Source organism: Glandiceps talaboti, chromosome 3, assembly GCF_964340395.1.
Source record: "Glandiceps talaboti chromosome 3, keGlaTala1.1, whole genome shotgun sequence".
Classification (NCBI taxonomy): Eukaryota; Metazoa; Hemichordata; class Enteropneusta; family Spengelidae; genus Glandiceps; species Glandiceps talaboti.
The window spans coordinates 15,444,084-15,456,464 of record NC_135551.1 but is presented as its reverse complement, the minus strand read 5'-3'; positions in this window follow the sequence as shown (position 1 = coordinate 15,456,464).

Sequence of the window (12,381 nt, the reverse complement as noted above, 5' to 3'; positions counted from 1 at the left end):
ATTTTTTTTCAGATCAATCAGAAACTATCATTCATTTCAGACTTTTGCAATAAATCCATACTAATGCACCAACTGCCATGCAAAAATATTTTTATATTTCTATTGAAAACAATATGTATTTGGCATTTGATAAATGATTTGAAATATTAAGCTATACTACCCTGTTTCCATGGCAATGGTGCTATAGGGAATTGTTGGAAAATCTCATCTGGTTGTATATATAAAGCAATCAAAATAATTATTTTGACGACTGCCATATTATATAAAACTAAAGCATGAATGATTATTTATCAGGTGTGAAATCAGAAAATTTTTGTATAATCCATGCAATTATCAATATAATGTATTGATATGCTACCATAGCAACACTTCATGCTACCATAACAACACTTTTCAACCAAAAACTTGAAACATAGCAAACCAAAGCAAGTGAATGATGACATAACCTTTTTAAATTTTATATAATAAAATTCACATTATTTACATTTTCAACTATGTTTCATCGTGAATTTAAATGTATATTGAATTTCATGGCAAATATCTTTGTTTTACGCTAGGGCTAGAGCGATTTATGTCCACAGATGTGCAGGGGAAAGAAAATATTGTTGAAGTCCATATAATTACAGGTAACCTAGGGGGTCCTAAAATCTGTAGCTGAAGATTTTTATCAATACACACACAATACTGTGTGTGTTTTCAGAGTCCATTGATGTGGAGAAAGACATGAAACAAGAGATGGATGAATGGATGGGTTCACTAAGGGTAAGAGATAAGCCAACCAATGTACATATTATTCAGATGCAGTTTCTCTCTCAGAATCAAAAAATTCACTGAAAAAAAAAGCCTGCATGTGTATAAGACATGTGTTACTGTATCATGTTTTCTGTTTATGATTCCTACAGGTTCAACAACGGTATTCCTTCACTCCCAAGCAAAAAGAAGTCTTGATGAAGCATTTTAACCTAAATGGTATGACTGGACAGAGTCAGGCATATCATGAAAAAATCATGACTTGTGCCAGGGAAGCCGAGGTCGATTTTGACATTGTTAGGGTATGTAATTTAATAAAGCTATTCAGTAACTGTAACTAGAGTATTTTTTAAGAACTGTTTTAATTCATTGGAGTGTCTAAATCTTGTAATATTAAATACTAGTACTTCTGTTATACACCCAGAAGTATACTGAATCATTATCATGTAAGTAAACATTAAATGTATTGTGTGTATGTATACATGGAAAACAGTCTAAATCTGACCAAATGAGTTTTCAAGTGCAGACACAAATCTCATCTAGACTCAGTCTCAAAACCAAGAACACAGTAGAAATGGGCAAAAGGTAATCATTGAATTGAATGTTATTTAACCAGAAATGCAAATAAAAACATGATTATAAGTAAATGAGAACAATTTTCTGTCAATGCTTTTTTATTTTTTTATTATCATTTTTTTATTAATTTTTGAAACAAATACTCCAGTTACAGTTAGTGCAGGTCTTAGTAGGATAAAAACACTGGTTTTGAATTTTAAGGCAATCAGCACGTGTGAAAGTGTCCAATGAGTTGATATACATCCAGAAATTGCACAATACATGATTAAAAAAAATAGTCTATGGATACTTCTCAGGTGGAAATTTTTTTTTATGTGTTTCCGATAACATGGCCTCAGAAAATGGGGTAGGTAGTTTGGGATTATATTTTATTTTATCTTTTTAATAATATTGCTTCGACCCGAAAACCGACAAAATGTCAGTCAGAATTCCCCTTTTGTGATAATTTTTGATGTACAGCCATCACTGAAGATCAAGAAGACAAAGAAATTCTTATCTTTTTGTTTTTAAGTGCTTAAAAATTGTTTAGGGTCAGCGGCTTCAACTCGGGTTATCTGAAACACACAGTCATTTTTTTAATTTTGCCTCATCATTTTTGTTTGTTACCTGAGTTGCCCAGTCACTTTACGAGAGTTCCCGGACAAAATTTTGATACAATGCATTTTAAACTATACCATTTTTACCTGATTTCTCACTTTCTGTTACCATGGGATTCTCCCATTTATAGCCAATCTGATTAAAATCTGATGTAGATGTAGGCTAATCATTCATTGTTATTTTACCTCAGTATTTTTGCTTGAATTGACCTTCGTGACACATGACGAAAACATAAACATGTATCACAAAGGTCAATTGAAGCAAAAATACTGAGGTAAAATACTAATGAAGGATTAGCCGACATGTGCATCAGATTTTAATCAGATTGAGCTATAGCAAAAACCCTGTACTTACAAATGACTTGATATAAAACCTATATAACACACGAGCATGATTAGAAGGCTGTATTTTTGCACAAAAAGTATCATGTGATATATTTTATTTCCTTTTCAAATTTTAGTTTACTGTTTGTAGATTATTTAAATTTTAATGAGAAATGAGGGGAAAATGTTGCCTTTGCTGGGCTTCAGAAAAATATAGTAGTCCAGGGCACATAGACTACTAAATGTCATACCTGTTCTGGCCTACCAAGATTGATAAGGTCAGTTAGACCAGTGGAAATCAATAGAAAACTGTTGCTGGAACAGATCACTGGGCTAAATGTGCCTAGCAAATAAAGAAGTGTAGATCACTTGGCTACATGTACCTACCAAACATAGAAGTATAGATCACTTGGCTACATGTACCTACCAAACATAGAAGTATAGATCACTTGGCTAAATGTACCTACCAAACATAGAAGTATAGATCACTTGGCTAAATGTACCTACCAGATCACCTGGCTAAATGTCCCTACCAAACATAGAAGTATAGATCACTTGGTTAAATGTATCTACCAGATCACTTGGCTAAATGTACCTACCAAACATAGAAGTATAGATCACTTGGCTAAATGTACTTACCAAACATAGAAGTATAGATCACTTGGCTAAATGTACTTACCAAACATAGAAGTATAGATCACTTGGCTAAATGTACCTACCAAGCATAGAAGTATAGATCACTTGGCTAAATGTACCTACCAAGCATAGAAGTATAGATCACTTGGCTAAATGTACCTACCAAACATAGAAGTATAGATCACTTGGCTAAATGTACCTACCAAACATAGAAGTATAGATCACTTGGCTAAATGTACCTACCAAGCATAGAAGTATAGATCACTTGGCTAAATGTACTTACCAAACATAGAAGTATAGATCACTTGGCTAAATGTACCTACCAATCATAGAAGTATAGATCACTGGGCTAAATGTACCTACCAAACATAGTAATATAGTAAAAATTGAGTCCTGTTCATTTCTTTGTACTTCCCTTTTCCTAGAATTGGATTGGCAATGTTCGGAGAAAGAAAAGGATAGAATCTTCTAGATTCCCAAGTGCCAATGGTGTGTTCATCATGGATAACTCATTACCTAGTCATGAACCAAAGATACCCAGAATGGAGGGAGCCCACCTTGGGTACCCATCACCACCCCAGCCTCCTGTACCAACCACACTTGTAAGACAACCTACAGGTATAATGCATCCACTCAGCAGCTCAATGGGTCCACAGGCACCACAGTTTAACATCCCACCAACAATGACACAGGCAGTTATGAGCAATCAGCCATCACAATTAGCCACCAGTGTTCAAAGGAGTGCAGCTCCGATACCATCTACAAGCAACAGTAGTACAAACAGACAGCCACCGTTACAAATCACAAAAGTAGAGTCAATACCAGGACAACAAAGCAGCTGTGCTGTAAATGCAGCTGCTGCAGCAGTGGCAGCAGCAGCAACAACACCACCACATGCAGCACAAGCAGTACCCAGCACATCAGTAGGACCATCTGCTAATGATAGAACAATCTTTTTGTCAAAAGAGAGACAGTGGAAAGAACATGAAATAAGAAGAATGATGGGGTCTATTCAACAATCTGTAAGTATAATCTCTAAGTATTATATAGAACATAGCCCAGAGACTTGTATCGGTGTTACTATCTCAAGAACTCTCTACATCAAGCCAAGGCCTAAATCCTTGGTAGCATAGGAACGTGTTTTGAGTTTGAAATTACAACCAACAGTTATGCTAAATCTGAAAGGATCTTCTGGCACTTGTAATTGGCACCCCCCCCCCCCCCCCCCCCCAGTTTAAGTCTAGTGTTAATAGGTTGACATATCCACTGATGTTTATGGCAATGCACAAATCTGAATAAATCAAGGCTGTGTTACATCCAGAATCATTACAGTAGTGGTTAGGTATGTTTTCATTACTGGTAGTTGCTATAAAATTAGAATAGTGGGAACACCACTGTTCGAAATGAAAAGGAAAATTCATATCTGTTTGCTGTATGCTACAATACTGGCTATATATATATACCAGTTATTCTAGCCATCAGTTCTGCCAGTAAAACTCTGCAAACAGTGCTCCTAGTGGCTAAACTATGACATTTTTTCTGATAACCAGAATATGTTGAACTGAAAAATACGAATTTATTTTGCATTTGGAAAGCTTTCAACTTGAAGTTACTGCAAGTCTTGTTCATTTGCTGCCACTAGAGGGCGTAGTGGCAGATTGCGACTGAACTTAGGCCTAAGACAAAAAAATTGTATGGTTCCGATTATGCTCAATTTTAGAACAGGTGGGGTAGGTAGATTTTTTTTTTTTTTTTTTTAATATCTTTTTTTTTTTCATATGTCAAGTCAAGTTCATGTAAGTTATGTTTTCCGTTGTTTTTAATATGGTCTCTGTGTTATTGGTTTCTTCTCGTCAGATGTACAACCATTACAGATTAGAAGAACAGTTTTATATTGCCTTTTTAAGTTGATGTCAGTTTCCGCACCCACTATTTCTTGTGAGACTTCACAAATTTTCATGATTTTATTATTTTTTCTTGAATGCTTAAAAAAAAGTTTAGGGTAGGCGTGAAAAAACTAGGTGGGGGTCGGGTAACCGTCATTACAGAATCAAGCCATTAGGTAAGGAAGTGGGGTTTCTTATCTTTCTTATCACTGAATAATGTTTGTTGGCAATATTTACAAATGTGATAAAGCACTATTACATAACACATCAGGCAAAGCTAAGCTCAATATCTAAGTGTGAAGCCCCTAATGTCATATCAGTTGTTATCATTTTTAATGACCCATTATCAGTGACATTGCAAATAGCTTTAGAGATGCAAACAATTTTTATGACACCCGACTTGCTGGCTCACCAAGTTGGGAAAGTAGCACTTGAACTGCTAATGCAAAGAATCCGTCATGTAACCAAACATTTTTTTTTCTTAGGCCTTATAATGTTTGTTTTGTGTCTTATAGATGCAATATCTTGAACGACTTGGCTGTGAGAGCATAGTAGTGTCCCACTTTGAGGGTAAGACTTTTGTCTCAGGTACAGAGAAAGGAGTAAATTACTTTGCTGAAATGCAAGAAATCAAACCCATATCAGAGCATATGAAAAGAAGTGCTATCGATGTAAGTGTGTTCTCACCCTCGGGAACAGACAGCAATGGCAGCGTACCAGAGGATGCAACGCAGGAACAGAAAAATGAAAACAACAAAACGGCCGGCGAAGAAGACCAAGGTGGGCAAGCCAGGGAAAAGAGTAATCAACCACAGAGTGATGATATGGAGAAGACGGCACAGGAACAGCAGGAGGAGGAAGAAGACATGGAAGATGAAGAAGAGGGAGATGATGAGGGAGATGTTACTGGGAATAAAAAAGAATCTAGTCAAGTACAAGCTGGTATGTCAAGAAGGGACCGTTTATCATTTATGGGGTGGGGGTGGGGGGGTGACAAATTGCTAAACCCCGCCACTATAACATTTGCATAATTTAATGTAATGAATATATATGAATATATATTATGGTTGATGCAGTCATTGATCTTACCCTAGAGGCCATACAATAAAATACAATTTTTTTTTACCATATTATGTGACACATACAAGTTTCAAGTTTACCTATAGATGAATTAATCAATTCACCTCATACTCATAGTGTATATTGAGAGAAAGATCTAACAAACATTTTCCAAGAAATGTTCCAGTTGCCATTAATAATAATAATAATAATAATAATAATAATAATAATAATAAGATAATTTGTAATGGGCCTCATCTCCGAAGAGCTCGAAGCGCTGAGGGCACATTAGTACATCTTTTAAGTTAAGTTTTACTGACATATTATATTTAAAAAAAATGAAAACCATCAAATGTTTTATTATTAAATTTGTTGTCATAACTATTGTTTATTACTAACAGTTTCTTATGATGTAAACTTTCTTTGCTTTGCAGGTCAAGAAGTCTACATTGTGGATAAAAATCACTTTGTAATCGGTATCGGTAATATTCTTCCTACTCCTCATCAGAGAATAGAACTGAAAAATGCGCCACCACCAGAAGATTACTTTGACTAATGTAAGATAACTTTGATTCAAAAATGGGCGTACTAATTAAACAGTTGAGTTTTATGGAGAATGTCAGGTTTGTATGCTATCCTTAAATCATCAAATATAGAGATGGCATATCAGTGGTTGAAATCAGAAGTAGTCAAGGGCACATAGACTGCTAAAATTGCAGTAGTCTAGGGCACATAGATTACTAAAATTGCAGTAGTCCAGGGCACATAGACGGCTAAAATTGCAGTAGTCCAGGGCACATATACTACTAAAATTGCAGGGCAAATAGATTATTAAAATTGCATCTAGACTACCAAATTTATAATGTGGTAGTCTGTTAGACCAGTGGAAACTAATAGAAAAGTGTAGCTGAAATAATTTATTTTGCAAAATCTAACCCAAAGCGTAGATGTTAGATATATTTCATAACTAACTCTGTAAGTATGTGAGTTACAATTTACACACACACACACACACACACACACACACACACACACACACACACAGACAAACAAACAAACAAACAAACAAACACACATACATACACACACACACACACACGTATGTACGTACGCACATACACACATACACACACACATACATACATACATACATACATACAGGTACTTCAAGTTTAGTTTAGTGTCAGTTATACTTTGTAGTGTGTATTGGTCGATAATACTCTTCTGAAGAAGAGAACAGGACATATCAAAAGTTATTTAAACAGAATATATTATGATAAATTTTGTGACTCAAGATTTTAACAAATGAATACTTTATGTCTGTAAACTATTATGTAATGTGACTGGGATGCATATTGTGATGGTGGAAGCCAATCTTTCAGTTTACTAAAGAATAAGATAGACACAAACTAAAACTATTGTTGTGACCATTGGTATTATTATACTCACAGTAGGGTGGCATTTCTAATGACTTCCATGATCTTGCAGTGTATATATTTTGTGGGAACTTCTAGTTCCTGTAATCGAGATAGTTTACAGTATCTTGATTACAGCGATTTCTGCACAAGGTACTGCTGTTATCTACTTTCTTGTTATGTTTTCTGCTTTGGTAAATGCATAAAAAAGACACCTTGGATGTAATCTCTGTCTTGAAATCTAGAATCACTTCTGCATGTGCCATGTGCACATTGTTTTACTCCCATAATCGATTGACGAGAACTTTTCAGGGATTTTGAAACTTCAGCTGATGGTGCACAATGTACAGTGAACACACTTACATACGAGAACAATGCCACTAACACTTTGACAGTTCTGCTTTGCACCATTATTATATATATGGTTGCTATGGAGCGTCATGCACGATCTCATGCGATCTTGCATGACAGAATACGGCTTATGATCTACAGAACAACAAAGGCTTTAGTTTGTGTCTATCTTAGTAAGCTGAAAGCTCAGTTTCTGTAGTATAATATTACTAAAAGTTGGTTAATTCTTACAACTGTGATTATTACACATTATCACTTAGACATCACATCATTCACTGTATAAATACAACAAGTCTGATTTCGTCACAAATGGCACTTCAAGGTTTTCCAAATCAATCTTTTGGTTGAATATAGGGGAAACAATAGTTTTATCAGACTTCCCTCTTTCTGTTAGTTTGGTCTAGAACCTTATCAGAAAATACTGTATGCAATTGACATGTACAGGATATATAAAGTACTTAAAAGACCCCATGTTGGATTCGAATTAAAGTTTAGTGAGAAAAGTGGTTCTCTGACATTCTTTGCAGAAATGTAGAACAAAATTGGTCCAGAACTAAGCAGTAAATTTAATGTATCTAGTCCTTGTCGCTCCACAGGCTCCACTGATAATAATACAGCTTCAATACACATGACATAATCAGTGTGCTAGGAGAAAAACAGTGCTATATGCCCTGTTATCAGGGGTTGGTGTAGATTCTCTCACAGTCCTCGAAGCTTTGCATAAATAGCTAAAACTTTGGTTGTTTTGTATGTATCTACTGCATAATTGTACTCATATACTAGTATCCTGGTATCCCTAACCCTGTACTGTGCGCCCTCATCGATCACATAGCGCTAACATTTTGTTGATGGGACTAGTATATGAGTACAATTATGCAGTAGATACATACAAAACAACCCAAGTTTTAGCTCTTTATGCGAAGCTTCGAGGACTGTGAGAGAGTCTAGGTTTGGTGGGGCTAATTATTAATGGACCACAAATGTTGCCAATGTACACAATGTAATCACAGTTTACAGATTATTGAGTTGACATATAGTTTTAAACATCCTCAATCAACTGGCTGTAACTTCAGTTTGATCACTGTTGACATAAGAAGAGATTTGTTTGGTCATCAATAGGGAAATAACTGATATGCATGTTGATTGTTATCATAAGGTTGTTAAATTTCCTGCATATATAATGATAATTACTAATGAAGAATCAGGGATAGAATCGTTGACAAACCAGTTCAATATGATTCTGAACAGTTTGTGTGCGTACGTGTGTGCATGTGTGTCACGTGATAGACCAACTCATCATTTTTAACAGTGTGTATGTCTATATTTGTGTTATACAGTACTTTAACTTTAGACAGACCAACTCATGATACCTAGCAGTTTGTGTATGTGTGAGGATTCTTAATAGGCTGTGTGTGTGTGTGTGTGTGTGTGTGTGTGTGTGTGTGTGTGTGTGTGTGTGTGTGCGTGCGCGCGCGTGTGTGTGCGTGTGTGTGTGTGTGTGTGTGTGTCGTATGCTGAACTGTAGATAACCAACTCATCATTTTTAGCAGTTTGTGTGTGTGCTGATTCTTTGCAGTATGTGTGTTTTTGCATTGTGTACGTCAAACTTTAGTTGTCACATTATTATGGATGAAAACAAAGCTATAGCTTGTGTGTGATATTAGTGTCAAAAGTGTTTACATTTTATATGAATTAGTTTGATGACAACAAGGTCTTTATATAGGTTTTGTTACTAAAAAACAGAAACTGCATCGTGCAACTAATTTTTGGTGGTGAGGTCTAATGATCACTATTGTTACAAAGTATCCAAGCAAAACTTTGCAGGTATATAGATATCATTCCCAATATTTTTCTTCATTCAACCCAGGAAAATATGAGTAACCTAAGGGGCCTTTGCCTAACGAGTACTGACAAAACCCTTAGGTCATGAGTATTTTCTGGCTGAATGAAGAAAATATTTGAGAATAACATAATTATACCAGAGCCAGTAATATCACAGAAAAATCAGAGAATAAAATGAAAAATTTGAACGTTTTTTGACTCATATTTTGAACATAGCAGATCAGTGATGTAGACACGTCACATGTTGTCATGATGTAGAATGACAAGACTATAAATACCATATTTTTCATTTATGTATGGTGTAATACATTCAACGGTTATTAGTCTGTTTACATTGTACACAGGCTAACATGTTGGAGACCAATATACCCTATTCCAGTTACCTATCTTGCAGTCATTTCTGTCACAAGAGGGCACCCTACATGAAAAATTGGGCTAAAATCACGTGGCAGTTCATGAACTTGATAAAGCAGTCATCAAAATGTGGCTAAACAATTCTGTTCCTAAAACTTACACAAACTGAAAATAAACATTACATTAGAATTATTTTCCTGGTTGAGAATGCAACCATTAAACACTGGAAATAATGTTAATTTTGTTTTTATAAAAAAAAAAAAGAAGCGGCTACTGTACTCCAACTGTAATAGCCCTCGCATCTGGTCCAAAATTAACTTCTGAACAGCACTCCTAGTGTTCAAACTATACAATCTTTTGTCTTTCTGATAACAGGCCTATGATAGTCATTTGTGAATGGAAACAAAATTTCAAATTCAAAACAGATCGGTTCTTGTACATGTTATATTTGGATATTTAGCAGCAACCAAACAATCATTGAACTCTTCTAATTAGAGCACTATCACTGAATGTATTAACGATAGTTTGTATATGACTTGAATATGAGATTCGTAGACAACCATGGATACTTGTGCCTGAGCCAAGATACAGATTATATCAATCTGATTACAATCCGATGTATTGTACTCTTTGCTATTTCTTTTTGGCTGTTACATTTACTGTCGTTTTTTTTGGGTTTTTTTTAGCACTTGTTACATACATCTGACACAACACCATAGGCGTTCCTCTACCAAATCTCGTACTTACGATTAGCTAATCAGAATCCGTTTTACAATATATACTCTCAGTGTTCGAAAGTGAAAGAAAGAGAACCACCAAACAATAATGATAACATCATTGTCTACACTCTGTGCTCGTGCTCTTTTTTGAACAGCGCGCTCTGAAGAACTGTACCCGTATGTTTCGGTGCATTACGCATTCTCATTCATGGAGTGAATTTACTCAGTGCTGAGATTTGGTGCGGAAACACCTATGGTGTCATGTCAGATGTATGTAACAAGTGCTCACAAAAGAACAAACGACAGTAGACATAGCCAAAAAGGAAATCGCGAAGTGTACAGTACATCGAGCTTTAATCAGATTGAGATTATATTTCTGTTGTAGAGTCACACAGGCATGTGACTTCAGGTGTATGATAACATTCATTCAAAGTTTATTTTTACATAGGTCTAGGTCTAGTATGTACAAACGACTGATCAATTTTTGACCAAAAGGTATCAAGAAATCAGAGAGAGAAATGTCAAGAAAGTGTGATTTTAAACTATGTATTTCAATATGAAAGTGAAAGTAGCCTGTCTACAGCACTTAATCTGTTGGTTTACATACTGACATCTAAATTATCACATTTCATTTGTGGCAGTAATGTTTTACAACTCCTGCATTCATTCAAGCTGTACGTGTTCATTTACATAATAACTTCATTTGAATAATCATAGTCTTACGCATGTAATCATTCCCCTCTGCGACGTAATTAACTGCCTTGGGGAATGTTTTAAAATCGTAATACCGATTTGATACAGAAAGTAGAATGAGTGGGAAAGTAAACAAGAATGAGTGAAGTTAGAGATTCAGTACTGTAGACAGGCATCACTATAGACTGGGCTCGATTATAAACATCTTATCCTATACAGCCCAATGATGTATTTTAACGTATAAGCAAAACTGCAGAATCAGGGAACGGGACGATACAAAAACGTGTGTTTTGTTTTCAAGTTAAGGTGTTAGAATTAGAGGATTCTAGGGTTAGTTTAAAGGATACAAATCATGTCAGACCCCCTAAGATGTAGCTGATTATATCACAGATCATGAATGGTTCATTTAAACAAAAGTGCAGGTCATAAATTTGAATGTATTATTGAGATATCGGTAACTGTAAAAATTATGACTATGGAAAACATACTAGTTTGTATCTTATGTTACTGGTAGTCCATCTGCCATGTATTGTTGTATCTATCACTGAAAATAGCTCAACTGCTTGTTTTATGTTGCGTTACTTTTTGAGGGGATGGTGGGGGAAGGGGGGGGGGGAAGTCATTTCACGTGTTTATATGTAACAAATCGTACTCGATGTCATCATGCTGCATACAAAGTTTCAATCCAGTGACATCAAATGTTTTTAGTAAAAAAAATGCAAAAGCTATTTTATCCCCAAAATATTTATGTAAATTTCTCTCTATAACAATAGTATATTTATGTCTTCAGTTTTTCAGATAAAAAAAAAAAAACTTTTCAAAAGTAGTGTATTCTTGTCGTAAGCTACTGTTATTGTGATGTGATATTAAAGTATAAATATGATATAGCGATTAAGTTATACATGTTGCTATAGCGATAGTAGGAATATTTTGGGAACAGTTTTCATTCAGTTTATGATTATTATTCATCCTTTTCCATGTGGTTTATGTTAGGATTCACATATAGGTGAATGTGTTTGTGTAACTGTACACATTATTGCATATGTAGTATCATTGGACATGGTTACACTGGTACACATATGCATACTAGTGGTATTTGCATTGCAATGTAATACAGTAAACATTACTGCAGATATGTATGCAAATGTATGCAAATGTATGCAAATAAGTGTGCCATTGT